General features: G+C 42.3%; 1 protein-coding gene and 1 long non-coding RNA gene across 3 annotated transcripts in view; both read right to left on the reverse strand.

Moving 5' to 3' along the window:
- Positions 1–26,992, reverse strand: part of PIK3AP1 (phosphoinositide-3-kinase adaptor protein 1) — a 115,236-nt gene that overhangs the window by 74,231 nt on the left and 14,013 nt on the right. The gene's annotated exons all lie outside the window — the stretch shown is intronic.
- Positions 14,006–26,228, reverse strand: LOC139035950 (uncharacterized). 2 transcript variants are annotated; one of them, XR_011488599.1, is made up of 4 exons: positions 24,453–26,228; positions 20,525–20,788; positions 19,823–19,949; positions 14,006–19,500 (listed from the first exon to the last, which is right to left on the reverse strand). It is a non-coding gene; the product is annotated as an uncharacterized lncRNA (long non-coding RNA). The 2 variants fall into 2 exon arrangements; XR_011488598.1 differs by having other exon boundaries at positions 20,525–20,776; positions 24,453–26,225.

The following is a 26,992-nucleotide window of genomic DNA, read 5'->3' on the forward strand; positions in this document are numbered from 1 at the left end:
GTGTAATATCTTCTAGCAACATAAATGCAATTACTGAGGCGCTCTGGAAGAGATAAGAGTCAAGGAGAGAGGCCTGGATTCAAGTCCCCTCTCCCAAGTCACAGGGTACCATGACTTTTCAAAGCTTCAATATCATTTTCTTTAAAATGGAAATATTCACGCCTGCCTGGTCTGCTGTACAGGCTTACTGGGATGAAGTGATAAACGAAGCCCTTTGAAAACTGAAAAGTACTAGACAAAGTTAAGTATTTGTTATTTTTGTTATTAGTCATTTAACGAGTGGCAGTTCCTATGAAATGATTCTCTGTGTAGAAGTGGGCATGCAGTAAGTACAGGGCTAGCCAGTCACACATGGCCCAGGAAGTGACTGTCAGGCAACCCAGGGATGCTCTGGGTAACCATGGAGACAGACACCAGCAGAGATCCTCCTACCTCCAGGCAGGCAGGAACAGCAAGCCTTGATTATCCACAACAAGCAGGCATCTGTACCCACCAGACTGCTCAGCAGATCACTGTGGCAGCTGATATGGATTTTTAAGGGGGAAACTGAGCTGCTTTGGGCTCAGGGTTCTATCACAATAGAGGCCTGCCTTCCCCGGGCACAATCACACTCTCTAAGAAGTGGCATGGCGAGGGTAGCGTGGCACAGCAGTGAGTGAGAAGACTCTACGCATTCAAACTCTAACTCTGTCACTTAATTCCCCGTGCCTCAGTTTCCCCCATGTGCAAATGCCAACGATAATACCACCTACCTCACTCAATAGTGTGCAGTGAGCTGATTTATATGCAACACTTAAGGAGTACCTGAGAAAGAGTAAGTACTCAACAGTGATCAGTAATCAGTCGTCTGTTTGTCAACCAAATTGTTCTTCCACTAGACTGTGATTTCTTTGAGGGCAAATTCCCTGACATTTATCTCTGGATCCCCAGGGTCTATAAATCACAGTGAGAAATCAATAAATGCTTCTTGTGTGAATGGATGAATTGATGAAAGAGATAAGACCAACCACCTTAGTTGCCAGAGGGGGGGAAATACAAACAGGGAGGACCATTACAAGGCCTCAAGCCTTTTAGTGTGGAATTTAAAGACAAACAGGAAACTGTCTAATCCCCAGTTTACGTTGGCAGGCTGAACCAAGCTGTCCTCAACAATTGGTGTGGTACACTGTCTCAGTACTGGTCTTCTGAGAAACAAACACTAAAATGGGATTAAATATGCAAAGATTTTACTAGAGAAAGTGCCTGCAGCAGAAAATTAAGAGGGAGGCTAGGAGAAACACCAGATGACCTAAGCCTGAATGAAGAACAGCAGGAAGGAAGGATGGGTGGAAGCATTCTAGAAAGTTCCACAAGCTGAGGCTGGCTATTGGAGGAGTCCTGTGCTGTCTGGGAGCCAGTCTGCTGCAGCATCCCCATTATGTGGTCATTGGCTGGGAACAGCCAGTGGGAAGCAGGGCCTTGGTCAAACTCCATGATGGATTCAGAGCGTAGGCCTGAGGCCCCCAGTCAGTTGCACTCCTAGAGCTGGAGGCCTGCCAGATGCCTTCTCATGGCCATCACGGGGTAGTCCTTGAGAGCATGGGAATTCAGTGCTCTCACCAATCTAAGGTGAATCCTTGCTTTTACTGGCTGGCTACCTTAAATGAGCAACTCAACCCCTCCACGCCTCATTTTCCTTATTTGTAAATTGAAAATTACAATTTCATCTTTCTGGCTTACTTCACACTGTATAATGGGCTCCAGTTTCATCCATCTCATTAGAACTGATTCAAATGAATTCTTTTTAATGGCTGAGTAATATTCCATGGTGTATATGTACCACAGCTTCCTCATCCATTACCGTATATGCAAAATAGAAAAAGAGACACAGATGTATAGAACAGACTTTTGGACTCTGTGGGAGAAGGCGAGGGTGGGATGTTTCGAGAGAACAGCATCGAAACATGTATATTATCTAGGGTGAAACAGATTACCAGCCCAGGTTGGATGCATGAAACAAGTGCTCGGACCTGGTGCACTGGGAAGATCCAGAGGGATCGGGCGGAGAGGGAGGTGGGAGGGGGAATCGGGATGGGGAACACATGTAAATCCATGGCTGATTCATGTCAATGTATGACAAAACCCACTACAATATTGTAAAGTAATTAGCCTCCAACTAATTAAAAAAAAAAAGAAAATTACAATTTCAGCCTCTTACTGTTATTATTATTGAGCACTGTGCCTACACATATTAAGTGCTCAATAAAAAGGCAGCTGTCCTTTCCTTGACCATTATTATTACTAATCATGAAGTACTTCTATTAGCAATTAGGATATGAGAACAACATGCTTGAATTTGAGTTTCATGAGTCTACATAAGCCTTAAAACCATGGTTTGGTGTGATCACAATTCAAACAAGTAAACCAGTTTGTCTACAAATGAAAGGTCATAGGGACTTTTCTAGTTTGGCTATTTCCTGAAGGGGAAGGGTAGGTCTTGTGCCAGAATCCACCTGCAGCCACAAATCCCTCCGCTTTCTTCCACTGGCTGCACTTCGCCTGCAGTGTTCTTGGCCCATCCCCTGCCAGCTGTCTGCCTTTGAAGGAAACAATCATTCGCACACCTTCCCCCCAAGAACAAGCTCTGACAGGCATGACCCTGCTATGCTATATGTTCTGAGCACCTATGTGGGACTCCTTGCTTGCCTTTGTGACCTTAATTTTTTCATTAAAACCTCGGCTGACTTTCTGGCAGTGGTCACTGATGGCCGCTGCTGGCTTCTGGCCACTCCATCGGACTGGAGTCCACAGTGTCCCCTTGCTGGACTGGCTCTGACCTGAGGCAGTCACAGCGTTCATGGCCTCAGTTCAGTGGGCTTGGGCCTCTCTCCAACCTGGCAGACTCTATGCCATGGTGGCAGTGACAACTAAGAACCCGCAAAAAGGAGCCCCCAAACTGGAAACCATACTCTGATCCCTTCCATTGCCACCTCACAGGCTTTTTCTCTAACCCCCACTTCCAGGAGGGTCACCAAAAACATGCCGGGATTTCTGGATTTCGCTTGTTTTTTTTAATCTTTGAAGGAATGACCTTCAGTTGTTTTTTTAAACTGAAAAGAGTCAAAATCAAACTAAAGATTATTGATTTTGCTTAATAATTAACCTCTTAACAGACCTGATCAAACTGTTTCTTCCAGAATGATATTCTCCATTTTACAGGGACTTTTTCAGCGAATTTTAAGCTTCCGTGTTCGAGCTGGAATCCAAGCTTGAGCTGCTGTGTGTCAGCCGAGGTCAGAGTTGAGGGCAGGAAGTTAAGAAACTGGTTGAGTGCCCCCAACCAGGCTGAGTAGGTTTTCCCATCTGAGAGAATATGAGGTTTCTCAGAAGTGGAGGTAAAACCTCAGAGCAGTAACCATGCTGGCCACTTGTACATACAACCAACAAAAGCACCAAGCCCATCTTTGAACTTGGCTTCTTTTTCTCCTCTGGTTATTCAGTCAGAGCTAGGAAAGCACTGACCACCCCGACACCAGACATGCCCCGTGCCCGAGACAAGAGAACTGCCACCACCAGGGAGGTCCACTGGTTGGACGGTCTTTGGCCTCATTACACACAAAAATATCCACAAGCTTAGTAATTAGCCTCTTCACACCACCTTGGCCTCTTGTTCGCATTGATCCCTCTCACTAACTGGAAAATCAATCAGATTCGGTTTCCCTGCAAATCCAAATTCTTGAAAAAATGATCCCCTGAAGTTAAACCTGGGCATTCTCACACTCCCACCTTCAGGTCAGTGATTCATTAACCACCGGGCCCCAGAGAGTCACATGCCTGCTCACAGAGTGCCCCCTCTGTGCTAAGGTAGAGTGGACAATACAGTTGTATTTCCGGTTCTCTGTCCAGCCCTGACCTCTGTGAGTGACACCACACCAGCCTCACCAACTACATTCTCAGTTTCTGTGAAATTTCTCCCCAACAAGCCCAGTCTGGTTATGTGTCATACAAGATATACAGTGTGAGATCACACTTTTCTGTCAGAATCATGAGCATGAGGGCAAATATAATTTTTACTACTATATTTAATTACAGAAACCACTAGAAACCTAATCAACATTGGGACCAGTATTAAGAAAAATCTATTTCAGAGATTCACGTCTTCCTGGAGGGGAGAGAGGAGTGTTTGCAAATGTGATGGGTTAGGATGGAGAAGCTGTGTAGCTTGTAAAGCACAGTCAATATTATGTTTAAAACTTTTTAACTATAATTTCGTAATATGAACTATGGAAGGGGGATGTTTATCAAAACAGACCATGAGTTATTATAAAATGGGAGGAAAACTGCATCCCTGTAAACCTGGCAATGTTTTGTCTACTTCTTCCCCTCCCCCAGCCTCTGGGCCCCTCCCACTAAGAGCCCACAGTCCACAGAACCTTGTCTCGCTCACTTTTCCTCTCCATATTGCAGCCCTTTGCATGCTGTGTTTTGCAAACCCAGCAGTCACAATATGGTTTATTTCCCTTTTGGTTAGGGTTCAGCAACCTTCCAAAAGTGGAGAGCCCAGACAGACTCCTATAGGCAAAGAGAACCATGACTCACTCACATGACGCAGCCAAGGAGCACCTGGAAGGCTCTCATGCACAAAACCTCCCCCACCTCCACATTCTACTAATAAAAGTTTCATCTGAGCTACCCTGGAGATAATGCAAATGCCCTGGGGAAAAGTTCAGCTTCATGGTCACTCACACCTTAGTAGGAATTATTTTTGAATCTTAGATCATCAGGGTTTGAACGACACTTGAGAATCATTTAGAGCAAAATTCTACTCAATAAAGGCTTTTTTAAGAAAATCATAGTCAATCTCTATTTGAATAGTTAACAGTAACAAAAGTTCCCTTCTTGAAAGGGTCTAACTCCACTGATGGGCATTTGGAATTTTGTGTGAAAACTCATCCTTATCTTCAGCCCAACCCTGTAGAATCTATTAAGATGATTCTGCTGCAAGCAAAGGTAATTCCAACTCAAGACACCTTAAACAATTAGGACATTTATCTCTCAGAATAGCAAGTCCAACAGTTGGGGGGTTTGGGGGTGACAGACATAGGGATTCAGTAACATCCTCAACATTTCATGCAAAGATGGGCACAATAAAGGACAGAAATGGTATGGACCTAACAGAAGCAGAAGGTACTAAGAAGAGGTGTAGTCATGTAAGGGTGTGAGAGTTGGACCATAAAGAAGGCTGAGCACTGAAGAAGTGATGCTTCTGAACTATGGTGTTGGAGAAGACTCTTGAGAGTCCCTAGGATTGCAAGGCAATCAAACGAGTCAATCCTAAAGGAAATTAGTCCTGAATTCCTAAAGGAAATTAGTCCTGAATTGGAAGGACAGATGCTAAAGCTGAAGCTCCAATACTTTGCCCACCTGATGCAAAGAACTGACTCATTGGAAAAGACCCTTATGCTTGGAAAGATTGAAGGCAGGAGGAGAAGGGGAAGACAAAGGATGAGATGGTTGGATAGCATCACCGACTCAATGGACATGAGTTTGAGCAAGCTCCAGGAGATGGTGATAGACAGGGAAGCTGGCATGCTGCAGTCCAAGGGTCGTAAAGAGTCAGACACAACAGAGCAACTGAACAACAACAACACCCTCAAGGCCCCAGGTCCTTCCCATTTCTCTAGTCTATCATCTTCAGCTTGAGCTTTGTTCTCAGTTTGGTAGCAAGATGGCTGTGGCAGTTGCAGATTCACTTGCACCAGAAGAAAAAGAGAAGAATATTCCCCCAAGCATGGAATATAAACTCTTCCTGTCACTCTGTTTCAGCTTCTATTATATGCACAATAACTGTCTCCAAGGGGATGCCATGTACTCACTGGCTCCACTCACCATCCAGCACGGAAAGAATGTTGGAACTTCCACTGTAACTCCACCATCCCTACCTCCTAGGAACATCCACCTCAAATAGAGTTTTCCTTTCCCCTACAATTCAGAACACAGCCTCAGCCCTTTCCACAAAACCATGGTTCATACATATTTCCAAACTCCCTGGTTGGCCTTCTCTGGACATAATCTAGTTGGTCAGTTTCCTCCTAAAAAGGTGTCATCCAGAATGAAACACCACTCTAGGTAGGACAGAGTGAAATTACAATATTTCACAACTGGGGAGCTATCTTTTTATTAATGTAGCTTAGTTTTGTAATAGCTTTCAGTGGCAAGATCCTACTGTTATCTTTACAAGTAAATACCACACCAGATTTCTAACCTGTTGCACAAACTGAGTTGCTTTTACGACATCAGAATAGAATGTAGGATCACCCCCACTGAACTAGATCAAGATAGTTTTGAATGATGCTTCTGCCACTCAAGTGGCGCTAGTGGCAAAGAACCCATCTGCCAGTGCAGACATAGATATGTGGGTTTGATCCCTGGGTCAGGAAGAGTCCCTGGAGGAGGGCATGGCAACCCACTCCAGTATTGTTGCCTAGAAAATCTCATGGACAGGGGAGCCTGGAGGGCTACAGTCCATAGGGTTGCAAAGAGTTGGACATGCCTGTAGTAACTTAGCATGCATGCACTCAATGTAATAACTATCCAGGCACCTATAAATGTTATCCATCTATTAATGTAAATTTGTATTAGTTTTCTAGCGTTGCCATAACAAAAATAACACAGACTAGGTGGCTTAAACAAGAGAAACCTATTTCCTCACAGTTCTAGAAGCTAAGTCCAAAATCAATATATCAGCAGGTCTGCTTTCTGAAAAGGAAATCTAAGACCAGAGTCTGGTACTCCACTAGACAATCCTTTAAAGAGGGCCATTAATGAACAGCCTAATCTAATTACCTTCTCATATTCAGCTGACATCAGTCACTTTGGAGAGGCGATCTGAACTATATCAAGGAGAGTTTTAGAGAGAAAGATTGTTCTGGAACCAGGGGCATTTCTACTAGAGTGTTCCCACAGCTGGAGTGCATGACTTTGGATATGAAGGTGCTGAATCAAGGGCCTGCTGAGCAGTGAGTTGTATGGAGATTGGAAGAAAAAGAGCTACAAGGTTATCAAAAGGCAAGTTCAGTTACTTCCCAATTTCACTTAGGACAAGAGTAGTGGCAAATGAAATTGAGACACTGACAATTACCCTGTGTCCATAGCATGGGCTTCCCTGGTGGCTCAGTGGTAAAGAATCTGCCTAGGCAGGAGGTGAGGATTCAGTCCCTGGTCTGGGAAGTTCCCTTGGCGAAGGAAATGACAACCTACTCCGGTATTCTTCCTGGGACAGTCCCATGGACAGAGGAGCCTGGCAGGCTATAGCCCATGGGGTCACAAAGAGTCGGACACGACTTAGCGACTGAGTTTGAGCTTTTTTTGAGCTTTTTGTCCATAGCATAGATTGGCCATGCCTGTCTTCACTGCTCTGGTCTGTAATTAGTCAGGTGGGCAACAACAGCTTCGTATTCTGCCCAGGGACTTGAAGACCCTTGTCTCTATAGACATGATGAATAGAAAGCAATTGCTAGGCTTTCTCACTGTAGCCCTCTTTAAAGAACATACCCACAAATATGAATAATAAATAAGTATATTTATTATACTTAAATAATAAGTATACTTATTATTGTGTGTACCATTAGAGCAACTACACATAAATACTGAAGAATTAAGTAGGTAGCAATAAACAGTAAGAGTAAACAAATACCTATTTGTAAAATAATTAGCTCAGTTACTTACTGATCCTTAACTGTTCCTTCTTAGATTAAATCCATTAATTTAAGAGGCAAAAGCCTACTCTTGAGGTAGATTTACAGCTCTAGTGCCTGAAGCTGTCAGGTAACATGATGTTATTAACCCCTCTGGCCAGGCGTTTGCTTGTTTTCCTTCCTATTGATTTGAGCAAGCATTCAAAAGATGGGAGTAGAGACTAGAAGGTCTGCAGGGGACATTCAGCCCAGCTCCTACATCCAATGCTTGAATTCCTTTCCCACAACCAAATGCCTGTTTCAAACTAATGAAACTGGCACATGGGGCTTCATCTTTGCAAGAGCTGCCTCTTCTCCGAGGAAGCACTCTTGTCTTCAGTTTCCTCAAGGAAGAAATTGTCAAGGGAAAAAAAGCACCACTTTTCATTCCCTGCTCTAATCTGTACTGCCTTAGTCACCCCTACGTGGTTAGTATGTGCTGACCTGATACCTGGGTGGGGAGAGAGCTGTGTGACCCCATTCTTCTTTTTTCCCTTTTGCCTCATTAATAAATGCTTTTTAGCCACTTCACCAACTGACACCAAGTCTTGCCTCTGGTCTCTAATCAAAACCTTAGCAGGATTTTACATAAACAGAAATTTACATTCAGCCATCACCATAGCAACCATCACAGAGAATTAAATACAACTTTTCCCACTCTGATATCATCTACTTTTTTTAAAAGCTGTTTTTCTTTTCAGTTGCAAATCCAAGCTATTCAGAAGATAACCATTAAAAATCTATTTTGAAAACTGCATTTAAAAAGATTGTAACAAGGTTCTAAAAACAGGCATTTGAAGTGGATTTTAGACACTTAGCACCATACACTTTCTCCCTCAACTGGTGGCTGTACATTGCTGAAGTCTCAAGGGTTTGCCTCTGCACTAAGAACTGTTAAAATCAAAACAAGGCTTCACTTATAATTGTGACAACCATCTCATGAAAAGTGCCCCAAGATGATGACCCTGAGCTAAGGCAGAAAATTCTAATTTCAAAATGGATTTGCATCATGTTGAAAAAAAATTTTTTTTTAATAAAACAAGATTTTAGTTTGAATATTCAGCATGCAGTCGGCAATCTGAAATTTTCAGGATTCACCTGTTGACTGAAGAGGAGATATTCAATTGTGGGTGTGGCTCACAGCCATGTGGAAATATGCAAAGGTAATGGAGAGTAAACTAGAAATAAAAAAGGATAAAATATCCCCACCCAAAAGATCTACTTTTTTCTTAGTTTAGAGTACAATGCCACAAGAGCCCTGAGTATTTGCAGCTGTTGGAAATATATTTCAGATTTAGACAAAGGTAAGAAAAGATACCTTTCTAAATTTTACTGAGACAAAAAAAGTCTACTTATGACACTAACCTCAATAACAAATTAATATACATCCATCTCATCACTTCCTCTCATTCTCTTGCTACTTAAAGTCTCAGAAATTGGCAATTCAGATGAACTGAAAAATTGAGACAACAAAATTGTCACTTTTCATAAGCCAAATAATTTGATCTTGCTTATTTCTTGAAAACCAAACTATAATGTGATACTCTAATTGTTCATTTACTCATTCATCAAATATTTATCGAGCACTAGATACTACCATATGCTGAGAACTACATCTCACAAAGATGAGTGAGACATCATCCAAGACCTTGAAAGTTTTACTTTTATAATTCCATCAGATGGCAGATATTTTACACCAAAATGTTAGTGAAATCTTAACACCTTTTCTCTCAGTGAATTCTCTCAGGGTTCTGTCTGTACACAGGAGGTGATGCCCATCCCTTGCCTGTACCCATGACCTCAGTATGGACATCAGAGACTAGACCAATGGCTCAGTTTTACTACTAAGACCTAGTAGAGCTCACCAGAGGACATTCATTTTGAAGTTTCTGAAAATGTCCTGACTTGTTCCCAGTGCAACTCTGCTCCTCAGAAGATATGGTGAATTCTACCCTAAATGATAAATGATAAAGAAGCCTCCCCCAAACACTTCTAACAGTCAGGTGCTGTGGGAATCAAGGAAGCTCTTGAAGGTATTCAGTCACCCTTTTCGACTTTAAGTGTTGATATAGCTAGTTAGGCAACATGAGCAGAAGGTAGGGGTATTTACAGATAATGGCCAAAATATCTTACATGCCCAGAAGTGAGAAATCTTAGATATTAAGAGAGTGTTATCTCACTTAATAAATGGGGAGAATGCAAGACCAGGAATGGGATGCTGGTTTCACATCAAGTGCCAACTCCAGTGGATGGGGCTGGATGTCCAGACCCCTGAGTGAGACCAATGCTGAAGCCAATCAGCATTGGCTGAGGAAAGATGGCTTGATCTATGAAGTCTGATCTGGGAGCAGGCAGGCAGTATTGTACAATATATGCTGCTCTACAAGACCATGGTGGGGGGAGCCTGGGTCATGCTGGAGGAGGGGTGAGGAGATACCTGCCACTGAGTTACCTAGGACAGTGCAGCTGCTGCTGCCAAGTCACTTCAGTCGTGTCCGACTCTGTGCGACCCCATAGACGGCAGCCCACCAGGCTCCCCCGTCCCTGGGATTCTCCAGGCAAGAACACTGGAGTGGGCTGCCATTTCCTTCTCCAATGCATGAAAGTGAAAAGTGAAAGTAAATTCGCTCAGTCGTGTCTGACTCTTCACGACCCCATGGACTGCAGCCTACCAGACTTCTCCATCCATGGTAATTTCCAGGCAAGAGTACTGGGGTGGGGTGCCATTGCCTTCTCCGAGGACAGTGTAGAGGAATAATCAAAAAGAAGATCCCCAGTGCACTCAAAGACCAGTGAACTGGTGTCAACAATCTCAAGAAAAAAGGTTGAGGCACAATCAGCAGAATTTAAGACAGAATGGGTACCTTCCAACTGACCAGAAAAGATGGGTCAACTGAACACACTCCATATTAGAAAAAAATGGACCAAGAAGGGTAAGAAGTATAAAACATAAATATAATCTCAGAATTCAGAGGTTAGAACATTTGAGATGACACCCTTTGATGGATATGCCAGTTGCCAATTAACAAGACGGGGTGAGGATAAAGTTCAATTCCTTTTCTAACAGTTGAAGAGCCCACCCAATACATACATTGCAACCAACAGGGGGGTTCTTGGCTTTTCGTTTGTTTTCACTTTTTTAAAGATGAGGAGGAAGATTTCAATCTTCCCCAACACAGCCTCCTAGTAATAAAACAGATGTGTGGCTTTTGTGGTCAAAAGAAGCAAAGAATGTCATTTTGAGTATCTTAAGGCTATAGATTAACTGCTTTTGAAAAATATAAATAAATAGATCCACAAAAGCCACAAAATTTAACTTGAGTTATTTATGTCTTGATTTTTTTCAGAGTTTCTTACGACTGGTGTTGAATCTAAAATAATCCCAGCATGGTTTTTGGGTGGTCATTCAGTGGTCATCAAACTCAAGATGCACAAGCCTATCACTGGTCTGCATTAAGCAGAGAGAGCACCTCAAGTTTCCCCTTTCTGTTATGGTCCATGCATCTGGGAGAAGCAGAGGAAGTCTGGCTGTGGTTTGGCAAGAAGAGATGCTGACCAGCCTCACCTGCTACAGTCCTGGGGGCCACTTCCAAAGCTATATCAACAGCAAATTATCGCCACATGCCTGGCGATAGGAACGACTGTATCTCTTCCTCCGTGTTGCCAGGGGAACTGTCATACCCAACAGGCTTTCTGGGGATGAAAAGTTTATTGAACATTTATTATGTGCCAGGCACTGAGCCAGATACTGGGACCACTCAGCTGGATTCATTTTGTTTTGCAGCTGTCTTTCTTAGCTCATGGACAGCTGTTCTCTAATAGATCTTCTTGTTTCAATCCTAAAGGATCTCATAGTCTTTGGACCATAAAGATCGAAACATAATACAATAGCTACTCCAGAACAAAGAGAAAGGTCAATAACAGGAGAATGCCTAATGCGACAAGAATGAGTCCCCAAAACTGGCTTTCTAAATCTCCATGTCTAAGTTTGGACATCTTAGAATCTTCAAGGAATCATTCAGGACATGTCACAAAAAGTTAACACATATGGAATTCATTTCTTCCCAGTAACAAAGTTAACAAAAAGCTTCCAAATTTACTGGGGGGTTTTTGGCCATGAACAGCATGACTTGCCGAATCTTAGTTCCCTGACCAGGGATTGAACCCGGGGCCATGGCAGTGAAAGCACTGAGTCCTAACCACCAAACCACCAGGGAACTCCCCCAAATTTGTTCTTTATTGAGCTGCAGTCCTGTACAAATAAAGAGAAATTGGGAAAGTTTGTATACATCTCTGATCTTTTTAGGCTGATTTCAGAAGGACCAACAAGCCGTAAGAGAATATAAAGCAAGATGGAGAATTGTGCTTGGGGTACAGGGGAGGGTCCCTGAGTAGCTGGGGTCTGTAGGCCCCACCAATGTACATATTAACCCCAAGAGCTCCATGTTTACCTGTTTTAAACCCTGGGTATACACAGGTTTTGTTCAGAGAACAAAAAGTTTCTGCTGCTAACAACAACAAATCTAATACTGCAACAAAATTACAGAAGTCAGCAGGGGACAGATGGTCTAGAGCTTTGAACTCTTCATATTAAGAAGTCTAGACTGTATCCTGTAGTCAGTGGTTCCCCATCTGTATTTAGGTAAGTCTTCTGGCAGTTTAGTGGAGGATGGGCTGGAGAGGTATGAAATGGAAACATGAAGACCAATTAAAAGACAGTTGTCCATGAGGTCAGATAAAAACCAAGCTGCAAAACAAAATGTATTCAATAATCTACTTTGTAAAAAAAAGAAAGTCTATGTGTATATATGTTATAAATTCACAAGAAAGGATCAATTAATTGAAAGAAAATAAAGAATAATATGTATACAATGATTCTATTTATAGAGAAAAAAGTCTGTGCGGATTTTATAAACTTATAAGGATGATCTGGAAAGGCACACCAAACTGTTTATGGTCGTTACCTCTAACAGAATGAGGATTTGGGGAAGCAGACAAATATTTTCACTTTTTCCTATACAGATTTCTGATGGTTAAAAAAATTTTTTTATAACAAGCATGTATTACCTTTATAATTTTTGAGATTTCTAACACTTAAAAAAATTTAAAATTACCATAAAATAAAAGAAACAGTTTCTGTGACAAGAAATGATCAGGGCTTAAAACCAAACCAGTTGTCATGAAGATAGAAAGAGGGGAACAAACTCATCAGACAAATGCTGATCAAAGAGCAGATATGAACCTGGGGGTAGGAGAAGGCTGTGGGGGAGTGGAGGGGCGTGTGTTTCCATCATCCGCTCTTGTGAGGTGGGCATTTTCACTGCATTTTACAGATAAAATGCGAGTCTCGGAAATGGACTCTTGGAGAATCTTGCCCGCGACCCCAGAAGATACCAAAGCCAGGACTAGAACCCTGGCCCTCCTGACTCCAGGTCTTAGACTTAACTGCCTTGGCCAACTGATTTCTTCCTCTCCAGGGTCCTCTTAATAGCCTCTTCTGTGCTCAAGTTCTGATCCCAGGCAGCAGTAGGAAACAGGGAGCTAGTTCTGACAACACAGGTCGGAAAAGGGGAGAACGGTAAGGCCGAAACCTGTTCCCACCCCCCATGCTGGGAAGCAAGTCCTAGACGCTGAAACTGTTCTTTAACAGAGAAATGCCCACATACCAGCTTCGTTCATGAAGATTCTTGAGAGCACAGCCTATGTTTCCTACAGAATCTGTAATGCATCCAGAGCATCTAATAGAGCACCAAGTCCTCACTGCATTCGCTGAGTGGGTGTTTAATAAATACATATTAATGGAAGGGCAGCAAGATCACCTGAAGCAAATATGAAACTGCATTTGATTCCTTATTTAGATCATGAGTGTTCTGAAAGCATTTTTTTTTCTGAACAATTCAGGATGTAGGCAGTCAACGCACATTTGTGATGGATAATGACTGTGACCCTACTGAGAGAGTAATTTAATCACTCTGTCAAAGCAGCTTCAGTTGCAAAGTAACTATAATATCTGTCCTTCAAGACTTCAACCAAGCGGCCAACCAACTCGGTGGCATTTACTAAGATCTGTGTTCCCACACTGTGCTAGGCACAGTGGAGAATCCCATGGAATAATACACAGGCCCCACTCCTACAGAATTTAAACTCTTACCTGGGGAACCCAATCAAAATTCAGGAAACGACTAGATAAATGAGCATTACCTGTGGATGTCCTGCAAATGCGTTCTGAAGTCCAGAGAGAGGAGAAGCCATGGATATCAGAGTCTAAAGAAGATGGACACGGCTGCTCAGTCATGTCCGTCTCTACGATCCCATGGACTGTAGTCCACCAAGCTCCTCTATCCATGAGACTTTCCAGGCAAGAATACTGGAATGGGTTGCCATACCCTCCTCCAGGGGATCTGCCCGACTCAGGGACAGAGCCCAGTCTCCTGCACTGCAGGTGGATTCTTTACTGACTGAGCCACCAGGGAAGCCAGTAAAGCTCAGGATAGAGGGGAAAACCAGGGCTTTCCTTAGCCTCTTAGAAGCATAATGGCATTTCACATTATCCATAAAAGCACCCGTAGCTTTCAGGTAATTCACCCTCTGCATGGTGTGGCTGCTTGGTCACAACTATTTAATACCCTCACCACCCTTGGTTTCCCTCATAGCTCAGATGGCAAAGAATCTGCCAGCAATGTGGGAGGCCTGGGTCGGGAAGATCCCTGGAGAAGAGAATGGCAACCCAATCCAGTATTCTTGCCTGGAGAATTCCATGGACAGAGGAGTCTGGCGGGCTACTGTCTATGGGGTTGCAAAGAGTCAGACACGATTGAGTGACTAACACTACTAACCCTCGGTTATGTACAGATTTAGGAACAAACAACCCCACCCCACCCCAACACACCATGGTGTTTCCCTTGTTTATTCAATAGGTTATACTGGGTCTCTGCTCCTTCGAGCCAACCGTCACTCCCCACCCACCGGAGATGAGGCCTTGCACAAACACACCGCCTGAGCTCTCCAGGGTATGTACCACTGATAGTAAAGGGGGGCTGGCGATAAGAATCAAAGGGCAAGAATAAGATGTCAGAGGAACTTAGCATTTGATGCTATCTCAAGAAAATACTCACACAGGCCTTTGGAAATTGACTGTAATATTTCATCAGAAAATCTGCATGTAACCTAGGTTTCATTTCTCATTTAAGTAGGATCTGTTTACATTGAGCTCTACACCCAACCTCTCCCATGAAGGATACAAGAGCCTTCTACTCAGTCTCTGGCCTCCAGCCATGCCCACACAGCCACCAGATTGAACTTACTGAAAACCAATCCAGATCAAGTCAGATTCGACTTTTAGCTCTTCAAGGTTTCCCCATGGCCTTCAGAAGAAAGTCTAAGCTGTTTATAGAATGATGGGGCTTTTCAGGATCTGGTCTACCCTCCAGCTTTCCTTAGAAAGCTCTAGACCAGTGGTTCTCAAACTTTACTGCCCATCGGAATCATACTGAGTACTTGGATGTATTGTAAATACATATGTATTCCCAAATTGAAATACATATTTCCAATCCATTCCACACAAACATTCTGATTCCTTGGTTAACAGGTAGGGCTCAGGAACATAAACATTTACCAAAAATGCAGGGCTCAAATACATGAGGAATGTGAATATTTACAAAAATATAAGTTTCAAAAATATTTGGTTCTCCATCAAACCCCAAAATATACGGTTCTCACACAGGCATTTTCAGGATCACACTCTGAGGACACCTGATAGAGACACTGTAAAAATGGAACTAAAAACAAGTAGTTTTTGAGACGTCATTGAATGTAGTGGTTAAGTCTAGGGGCATTGGAGCAAAAACAAAGTTTTCACATGCCATTGGAAAAGTAACTTTATGTTTCTGTGCCTCAGTTGTGAAATGGAGATGATAAGAGTATCTACATGATAGGTGAAGATTCAGCGAGGTAATCATTATAAAATGGTCAGCACAGCATCTCACACTGTAAACACGATACAACTGAAGGAAGCTGTAAGAAAAAAGTAAAAAGCAACACCACCCAGGTTTTTACTTGTCAGTGTCTCTGGGTTGAAAGGGATTTGAGGGACTCCTTCTTCAACATCAATGGCAGATGTTTGGATAAACATCTTTATCTGGGGGTTTGAGGTGACCACATGCTCAGTATGGATCAGCAAAGTAGCATGACTGCTCTAAGATGCAGTCTTTAGCCCGAAGGCTTCTGACAACAGGACTTCTGTCCACCACCTTCTGAGGAAGTCTGCTCTATTGCTTAGCCACTTTAGGTGTTGACATTCTTCCTTAAATCTAGTAGAATTCTGCTTTTTGGTTACCACTGCCCATGAATTCTCACCTGCCCTTTGAAGCATCATCAAACACCATTCGTATTTCCACACACCAGTCCTTCAAATGTTTGAAGGTAATTTTCTTGTCTTCTCTTGATATTTTCTTCTTAGGAAGACAATCAAGTATAGTGGATGAAACTCTAAGTTCAGAGTTAGAGGCCTGGGCTTTTGTCTCTACCCAGCTGAGCATCCCTGGGCAAGTCCTTTGACAAAAGTGAGCCTCCCTTTTACTCTAGCCCCAAATTCTATAATTCTATGATTAAACACCCTCAGTTAGTTCCTCTGTTTCCTTAGGCACAAGCATGTTTCCAGATCCTTCATTGAGACAACTGTTTTTCAATAAAAAACAAAAACAAACTTCTCATTTGTTATTGGAGTATAGCCAATTAGTGGCTTCCCTGGTAGCTCAGAGGTAAAGAATCTGCCTGCCAATGCGAAAGACGCAGGTTCGATCCCTGGGTTGGGAAGAACACCTGGAGGAGGGCATGGCAACCCACTCCAGTATTTTGCCTGGGAAATCCCGTAGACAGAGAAGCCTGGAGGATTACAGTCCATGGGGTCACAAAGAGTCAGACACAACTTAGCAACTAAACAACAACAGCCAATTAACAATGCTGTGATAGGCAGACAGCAAAAAGACTCAGCCATACATATACATGTATCCATCCTCCACGAAACTCCACTTCCATCCAGGCTATGTGGCAATTATCTTTTGCATCAATTGATAAGGACAGAGTATCAGATTCTCTTCAGGATCTGGTCTGAGTGGAAGCTGCCAAGTTTTTAGAAATCCCACTCCCTGGGCTATCAAATGGGCCATTCACAGTCCTCCAATCTCCTTGGCATAGCGTTAGGCACCTGACCCAAGTTCAACTAGTTAGAGCCTACCCTGGGATTTTTAAATTGTGGACCTGAGAGAATAAGTGTCAATTCCTCTCTGGAGCTGGAATTGGGAGGACTGAGGAGTGGCAGTTCCTAGAAGCTTTAATTCTCCTTCTTGGAGAGGCCTCATCAGAGAATGATTCTAGTTTGCAGAGAGACACAGGAAGAGAGGTGGAGAAGTAACCCTGGAGTTCAAGTCCTTAGTTCCACGTTATCTCTGAGGACTAACACTCCCATCCTTCCCATAGCTTAATTAATTCCTCTTGGGCCCAGGTCAGGGCTCTTTCCTTATAAGCAAGAAAGTCCAGAATAATACACTCAGCTTTCTAAGTAGGCCCCCAAAAGAGACTGCTTTGGCTTATAGGTCTCCTCATCCCCCTAACCTAACTTTCCACCCCCTCACCTTCTGCCAACAGCTACTCCAGATGGGTAGCTATAGTCTGGGTGTAATACAAGAAGGGCCATCATTTCTTCCAGTTTGACTGTTGTTCAGAAGGGAAACTCAAGACTGCATCTTAGAGCAGGTGTGCCACCTTGCTGATTCATACTGAGCATGTGGTCACCTCAAATCCCCACCTCTTCATGTAAACCATGGAAGCCAGGATTTTTCCCCCACCATGCTTTTTCCTCCACATGCTCCACCAGTTTTGTTTGGGGGTGGACGGTGGGGGGTGAGGTTTGAGACCTAATTGCAAATAAACACCTAGCCTTGTAAAATATTGTATGTTGGATTGGAGCCAGGTTCCTGCCTGCCAAGATTGTTTTGACTCAAGGTTCCATCATCAGTGGCAAAGCTTCCCAACTGGTCACTCCCAGTTGGGGGCAACAGTGCTCTGTTGACCATGCTTAGCTTACCTTCAACTAAAACCACCAGACCTTACAAGCACAACTCTTACATATATATATTCCTTCATCCTGCTCTTGTACAACTGCTTAATTATTTTCTTGAATGCTGAATAGGATTTTATGTTGATTCTTATTCACTTTCAACTTATCTTTAGCCTGTCCTTCCAACCAACTCACATTTAGGTAAACAAGAATGTAAAAGTTCTAAATTGTGGGACCATAGTCATAAAGACCTCTCAATGTCACTGCTGCCTATAAACTTAAAGAAAGGATCAAAATGCTCATTTTAAAATTAAGTAAAACTATGTAAAATTTTAGACAGTCCTAATCACTACTTGGAGAATATGAAAGCCCTGCCTGAAACCCATGGTTAATTTGGGCAATACATTACCATTAGGTAAGCAGGTGTATAATATTTGCCACATCTACAGCCATGCCTTTTCTTCCCTTTTCCAAGGTGGATGCTCAGGAAACTCATTCTTTCCTTAATGGATGACAGTAAGGAATTATCAAAAGGGCCCTTAGAAAACCACAGATCCCCTTTATTATTCATAGGGAGCTCACTGACTTCTGCTTCATAATGCTGTACCCTCTTGGCATTAAGTAATTAAAAGAACAACTGGCTTTTTAGTTGCCCTCTACCTCCAGGACACACAAACTCCTGAAGAGCAGGACTTGAGTATGAATTTTCCATCAGGTCTTCCCAGTACCTTGCAGAGTGCCACCCCTTGGCAGGCACTTCATTAGTTCAATAAACATTTGTTGACTAGAAACAGAAATTAACATGCTCATCTCTGCCATTAACTGAGTAACACTGAGCAATTCTTCTACCTCTCTGAGTCCTACTTTGTTCCTTTTAAACTAGAGAAGCTGAGCCAGATGATCCCAAAGTTGCCTTTTCTCATGTTAATATTTTGTATTTCCATCTTGTTGACTTCAGGGCTCTCTGTCCCTCTTTTGCCATTAGAGACTCTAAAGCTAGACTGTTTCCAGAGCATGGGCAAGTTTTATTTTATTTTATTTTTTATTTTTTTTTTCCATTTATTTTTATTAGTTGGAGGCTAATTACTTTACAACATTGCAGTGGTTTTTGTCATACATTGAAATGAATTAGCCATGGATTTACACATGGGCAAGTTTTAATCAAATGAACACCCTGTACCATGGAAGAGATTGAAGTGAAACAATGTCAAAGGATTTCTATAGTCTATAGGACTCTGAATTCAACATGAAAATAAATATTTAGGCTGCCCAATTACTGTACGATTATTTCAACATTACATTTTGCCCAAAAACTTCTCCTATAAAAATGCTTTATAATTAGAGCTGGAGACCTTCTCTAGCAACAAACCAAGACTTTAAGAGATGATATTCAGACAGTTTTAGAAAATGAAAAGGGGGGCTCTGCTTTAGAAAAAGTAACAGGCTGACTCTGTAAGCAGATGGGTCAGAGAGTTCCTGGAAAAGAAAACTGGGAATGACTTTCTTGACTCTGGAGAAGCCCTTTCAGCCTAAGTCATTTTGTGATCTCAGCCTGGCCGCCATGCTTGCCCTTGAAGCATCTATGATCCTTTTGTTTTCCTTTTTCTTTTTTTGGCTGTGCCATGTGGCTTATGGGATCTTAGTTTCCCAACTGGAGACTGAACTCCAGGCCCCAGCAATGAAAGCAGGACCACTGGACTGCCAGGTAATTTCCAGTAATCTATGATCCTAAGGAAACAAAGAGAAGGCAGTCAAACAATAGTGCAGTGATAAACCAGCATCCTAGTTCTTCCCTAAGGGCTATACATAATAGTATATCTTTGAGTTCTACAGGAACTAAGGCCCCAACCCAGGTGGAGTATGGAATGATGAAACTGACACTCCTGAATTCAATCAACTAAAGCTTGGACTCTGTCCACATTTGCCCCAATTCTATGCTGAATTCTCCTCTGCTCCAGCCCTTTCATGAATATATATGTATTCTAAGCTTCCCCAGTTTTGCTGTTCAGAGAGACACTGCTTCCAGAAAGATCCCCAGAGTTCTCCTTACTTGCTACAAGTAATAATAAATCATTCTCTTGATCTTTGGCTAGGTTGTGTCTTTTGGCTCAACACCAACCAAGAATCCAGTTTTCTTTTCAGGTTACAACTCCACTTGTGATGCTAAATGCCATATCCTGCAACAAAAAATGTTTGCCCACATTTTACACACTCAAAAAAAAAAAATATCAACAGCTAACACTGATATTCTATCTGCTAGTTTTGATGAATGTCAATTCCACTGCAAGCTTTAACTTTAGCTACAGCCTCAAATGTTAGCCGACATATATAAAAGGAAACTTGTTTTAGTCCAGTTAAAAAGTAGAGCATTTTCATTTCATCATCAGCTTCCTCTATTTCCTGTGTTATCAGATGTTAGAGAGCGAGCCAGCAATCTGTTTATGAAACTGGCAACTTGGCAGACAAAATATGCACGTTCAACCAGCATTCTTTTAAATGAAAGGCTAGTATGGGTCTAATCTTGAAAGAGTGATAAGGAAGATATACAAATGCAGAAGTTACAAACCCAGGGGGGGGAAAAAAATATCAAGGAATTCCCAAAACCACTAAGCCAGTCCTAGAGATCTCTTCACTTCAATGCTCTCCTTCAAAAGGACACACTCAAAAAGTTTAAGTTCTGCTACTAATGATCCATGCACACCCCCATGGAGTTAACAATTCAAGTTACTAGCTGCCCTCTATACTGGCATACCTGGTTCTTTTCTGGGAGAGGTTGTCATGTCTGGTACATGTTTAAGTATGGACACAGCAAAGAAAAGATGCACTCAGTAGATGCTGTCTTGCTCTGAATTAGTTTGACGAGTTTCTGTTTAGACACATCCTGACTATGTGACCACAAGACAGATCTGCTCCATGGAAACAGCTGATGATCCACATGTCACCAGGAGCCCGGCTCCATAAGAAGGGTGCTCACAGGAAGGATATCTTTTTCTCCAACTAGGACCTTCAAAATGGGCTCAAGAATAAGGAAAATTGGAACAAGCCATGGATGCACCCACCGAGCCACTCATCCATCCACTACCATTTACTGAGCACAAAACATTTGTCAGTGGAGACAAGTATTTTCTTTAAAAACATAAATACAGTGAAAGTAAAACGTCTTCAAATGCTTTTTTCCCTAGAGAAAAGGCAACTTTATTGATTATTAATTTTGTTCATTTTTCTGTGTCTTAGAAAATCAACTGACCACTGTTCACATCTAAATTTTACCAAACTGGCTAAATTGGCAAGTTTTCTGCCCAGAAGTCTATATGACCAGCCTGCCATGATTTCAATAATTTCTCCAATTAGCAGATAAAGAGTCATTTACAGCATGAATCATCCTATTTCCTCAGCCATCTCAGACACACTCTCAGTCATGTGAATGGCAATGGAAACTAAATTGAAAAACTGTGAAAACATCCTGCAAAAATAGGGAAGTTAACAGAGCCATTCTGTCATGCACATTTGCCCCCATTTCCCTTGCCCCCACTATCTTCCTGTGAGCCACAACCAAGTATCTACACATCCACAATAAACAGTATATATAAAATGTGAAATACACGCATTCTTTCATTCCCACACAGATAATGGCATATTGCTATGTTCTTCTAAGACTGAATTTAGGCTAATGTCCATAAACAGGAAGCTATTTCTATGTCATTTAAAGTTTATTTAAATTCTGTTGGAAAGGATAACTTGTTAGCTGAGATACAATACCTTGATGGGATTTTGAAAAATATTAGATTGAGAACAATGAAATGTAAGATATTTAAAATTCCATGTGGTTGGAACCATGGAATTTCACGACTTTAAAGGTATGAGATGTCGATCTGTGCACCTCCTGGCATTTTAATGAGGACAAGAATAGGTCCAGGGTTGCCAGGTGACTTGCCCAAGGGGGCACAGTCAGTTGGTGTCAAAGTCTGTGAAATATACACCCACATTCTCTTACTTCTTGTCACAAAGACTGAAGTAACCTAAGGAGACATCAGTCTAAATTCCACAAGAGTCAAATTCCATTTGAGAAGAGTAAAACTATGACTCAGTGGTAAGTGGCTGTTCCCTCTTTTCAAGCAGAGCCCACCCGGAGTGACTGATGGGACAGTCATTACAGCAATGACACAAACCAGTGTCACTTCCCCGTACCCAGAAGATCAATCTAACGAAGCTGAGAAGAAGGCCAAGGAGTTCGCACAGAGGAATTTAACCTGAAACTCAACCTACTCGGAGTCGTTGGGTGTTAGTCCAACTCCTTCCTCTAGACTCATAAAATCCCCATGACCCCATCAGTTTTCTCTTTTAAAATCTCAAACAGTAAAACTTAGCATCGTAGAAAAATTAAAACACTGGAGAAATGTCTAAAATAAAAAGTTCAAAATGTCCTCCATCTGCCAAAAGGCAACCACTATCAATTCACAAACAATTCCTTGTGTATCCTTGCAGCGAAAAAGCTCATAGAGTAGTATAAAATACATAGATACATATACACTGGCATAAATATATATAAATGCTGCTCTATACATACTTGTAAAATTTAGATAGATGAGTAGGTAGATAGGTAGGTAAACAAATAGACAGAAGCACCCTGGTTAGTTTCTGCCTTCACATAGGTTGCCAGGAGTCCAGTCTCACTAGTATATATGATAAACTGGTCATTCCAAGGACAGAAACGCTGGTGTTAATCAAATTTAATTTTGTCTTAACCAATGCTATACTTGCAGAGCCTGGGGACATAGCTAAATAGCTGACAAAATATAGAAAGAGACAAAGAAAGGGGAGGAATGAGGAAGGAAAGCCAGCAAAAGGAGATGAGAGAGGAAAGAAAACAATGAATAGACGTTCCCTACAGACTAGCACATGACAAATGCTCACTCAATACCTGCTGAATGACTGATAGAATAAATTAATTAAAAAAAACAGGACAAACATTTCTAAAAACATATATGACACTTCATGTATTAAAATATTAACAGATATGGCCCCCAGTTCTCTAAGAAGAATCATTCTTGATCTACACGGTCCAATATGATAGCTACTGGCCACATGTGGCTATTGAACAGTTAAAATGTGTGCTCTATGTGTAAAACACACACCAGATTTCAAAGATTTAGTATGAGGAAAAGGATAGAAAACATTTCATTAATAATTTTACATTGGTTATAGGTTGAAACTTTAGATATATTGGGCTAAGTAAACCACATTATTGAAATTTACTCACTTGTTTCTTTTTATTCTAGTATTTTATTTTTTTACAATGGCTACCAGAAAACTTGAAATTTCACATGTAGCTTGTGTTATACATTTTTTGAATAGTGCTAGTCTAGAACGCAGAGACTATTATAGCAATGACTGTATCTGGCTTCCCTGCTCTGTTCCAGCACCTAGCACAGGGCCTTGAGAAGGGAAGGCTCACTCTAATGTCTGGATAAGAAAATAGTTAGGCCTTGGACTACACGGCAGGAGGGCTTGACCTGATCCTGCTCTGATGGAACAACAGCTGTGTGAACCTGCCAGGCCTGTTTTCCTCATCTTCAAAATGGTGATGATAATAATGTCTGCCTTATAAGAAAATGCAATGCAGGAGACCCAGGTTTGATCCATGGGTTGGGAATGGAGAAGAGAATGGCTACCCACTCCAGTATTCTTGCCTGGAGAATCCCATGGACAGAGGAGCCTGACAGGCTACAGTCCATGCGGTCGAAAAGAGTTGGACACGACTGAGCAAATAACACTACGAGAAAATAGCAGGGACCAAATGAGATAATGTTTACAAAAGGGCTTTGAAGGGGTAAAGCAGATGTCAGATCACTCCTCCATTCTAGTAGTTTCCTCTAGCAATGATCGCAGAAGTGAGTAGCAGAACTCACTACAGAACTACTACAGAACTACAGAAACAACAGGGTAAGAAACCAACCGATAAAATTCCTACATCTGATATTTCCATTCCGGCCTGCATTAGACAATGTATACAAAAACAGGTGCAAACTTGAGATTCTCACACCAGTGGAAACTTCAGCATTCATCACTCCCTTTTCAGTGCATCTCACCAACCACAGTTGATAAGGTGACTGGCAGATATTTTCCTTGAGGGACCACAGAAAGTCTAACTGGGAGAAGAAGGCTGTCTCTGGGTGGCTTTCGAAGCAGCAGGGTGGCCAATTCCACAACACCACCTGGGTCCACAACTCTGTGGGAAATTCGTACAGATCCACGGGCACAAAAATCTATCATGGGCATTAGTCGTCGCTGATTATTTTTAGGTGTAGCTAGGAGGGAGCATCTCGTTCTATGAGGTGGTCAGGGTACCTGGCAAGGGAAATCCAAAGACCCTGGGACATGTTGCAGCTTTTTAGTGACACTCGGACAGACTTTACCACCCCAGCTGGGCATCTTCTCTCCAAATCAAAGATTATTTCAAAAGGGAAGACTGTGTGAAGGAAATATATTTCTGCAAGGGTCATTTAAGGAGGAACCTTAAGTGTGGACTAAACCACAGCAGAGAGAGAGCAGACCCACCAACCCAAGGCCACAAGGCGGGAGGACAGCAGAACAAAAATTGGCTATTTTAAGAGGCCCCAGACCAGATTCTCCCCTCAGTCTCTGCAGCACAGAAGCCCCAGAAGCCATCACGGACTTACCATCAGCGAGGCTGCCACACCAAGGAGAGCAAGGAGGCTGCAGCCACTTCCCCTCTGCTGGGAAGGTCTGTCTCTCTTCCCCTCTCTAAAAGCTGCTGCCTGTGACGTGGAAGTGAGCTGAGACCTGGCCAGGCTCTAAGCCCCTGGGAACACTGCCCCGTGACCTGCCCTGTGACAGCCCACAAGGCCTGAGCTGCTGCCAGCTCCTCCAACCAGAAAACCAATGGACAGGGCTGCAGGCTCGGAGCAGAGCCTCCAGAGCACGGTTGCAGAGCAAACCCCCTGCAGAGCCTTCTTGAAACTCATTTTGTCTGAACCACCCTCTGAGACTCTCGTTCCCTCGGTCCAGAGTAAGGCGGGGACACCCGCCCGTTAAACAAAGTGGGGGCAATGCCAATGTCCAGTCTGACTTGGGATCCTGTGGTCTAGAGAACTCAGGGAAGCCTCCTTGTCCTTAACCCTTTCTCTTTCCCAGGCTTTCTTCCCGCTTCCTGTCTCCATGAGGAAGAGGAGGGTTGGGGGGAGAGGCTTAGAAGTGAGCAAGACAAGGCAGAGCATGAGTCTGAAGGCCCTGTGTTTCCATCGAGCTGCTCCCAGTCCTCACACATGACTGAACCTTGCTGAGCCTCGGTTTTCTCATCTGTGAACTGGTGGTAAAACCATCTACCCACTCAGGGCTGTTGGGGGGGGATAAATACCCATGAAGTGCCCAGTGTATTATACACAGCAACTGTCACAGCATCACCTTGGTGTTAGCTCTTTCCAGGAGAAGGAGTGGTTCAGGGCAGTTCTCCATATGAGTATCTTTGCAAGAGAAACTGCAAATGTAAATCACTGACTTAGGCATAAAGGGAGAGAAAAATAAGTACATAAACTGCAACAACAAAAAACCACAGTAAGGGGCCATGAATTCAAGTCACACAGGGAAAGTGGGGAGATGCACATAGCAGGTGAGCACCATCTCCAGGAACTCTACGCAGACTGGCTAGGAGGAAATCCACAGAGATTGGCAAAGATTTAGGCATAAAGCTATGTGGAGATTTATTGCAACATTATTATTTTTTAATTGGAAATAGCCTACAGGTGTATTTTTCAGTTTCTTTTTTCAACATTATGATAAATATACATTACAGTTGACCTCTGAACAACATGGGTTTAACTGCACTGACAAGTTATGCACAGATTTCATTTTCAATAAAAATGATCAACTACATGATCCCCTGTTGGTTCAATCCATAAATGCAGAACCACAGATACCAAGGGCCTGTGTGGGACTTGAGCATCCATGGATTTTGGTGTCCTACATGGGTCCTGGCAACAATTCCCCACCAATACCAAAGGATGACTCAAAAATTTTTGCCTACATGGGTGGGGGCAGGGCAGTCAGTGCCCCTAACCCACATGTTGTTCCAGGGTCAACTGTATTTTATTTCAGAAAAGAAAATGTTTCTTTTTAAATCTGGGAGAAGACTTTGGAATCCATCTGATTAGCTAAAAGTATTTGTATCTCAATTGTGTTCCTTTTAAACTCAAGTTTAATAATCAGATTAGAATACTAACATCAACAAAGGAAGCCAGATGTGGACATATCCCTCTAAATTTTCCCCATGTGAAAAAGGCAAAATTCATTATGATTCTCAGCAGGAGAGGCAAAAAGAGCATGAGAAAAGATAGGGGAGGTAAAGAGAAAATACATATAAGAAAGCAGACAAGATCTCCAATGTAATACTGAATAATACTGGAAGAATTGGTTCAGTGGTTCCCTTTCCCCTCAACACACACACACACACACACACACACACACACAAATATGGACACACTGAATTATGAGAACTTTTGAAATAAAATTCTGTGTTTCCCATCAAGACCTCTCCCACACAGACTAACAGAATCTATTTTTACATTCCAATGAGATTTGCAGTAAAGAATAGAGCGCTTGAAAAAAAAAAAAAAAAGAGCGCCTATAAAAAGAGGAAATAATTTCTGCACTGTACCTGGGTTTTTCTCACTTCCTTATTTTAAAATAATCACCTAACAAATCCAAACAATTCAGAACAATAGTACAGTTTTCTATGCCTTGGGTATATAACACTGCCAACATTTTGGAACTAAACTAAACTGGTTAAAAGGTTCTGGGTAATTTGCCATCTATTTAGAAAAGTCACAATGATATTTTACAGTGCTGGGGTACTGGAAGAAATCTTCCAAATCATCTGGTCCAACCCCATCATTTTACAGATGAAGGCCTTGGGAAATAAACTGGCTGTTACAACACACTGAAGACTCTATAATTAAAACGTCTGTTCAGTTTTAAGGTGACTGACAAATTTGAAGAGAGGGGGTAGGAAATAAAACCTCCCAAACATTTTTAGTGGCGTAGTAGTTGTAATCAACATGCCTGTTAAATGAAGAAGCAGTAAGGATTGTGATGGAAGTATACCCCTACTCTGATGTCAGGACCACTTACATCCGGAAAACTGAGAGGTTGAAAGCTGTCAGAGCTAACATTGAATCTGTGAGTCAAGGACCAGGAAGAGAAC

Source organism: Odocoileus virginianus, chromosome 7, assembly GCF_023699985.2.
Source record: "Odocoileus virginianus isolate 20LAN1187 ecotype Illinois chromosome 7, Ovbor_1.2, whole genome shotgun sequence".
Classification (NCBI taxonomy): Eukaryota; Metazoa; Chordata; class Mammalia; order Artiodactyla; family Cervidae; genus Odocoileus; species Odocoileus virginianus.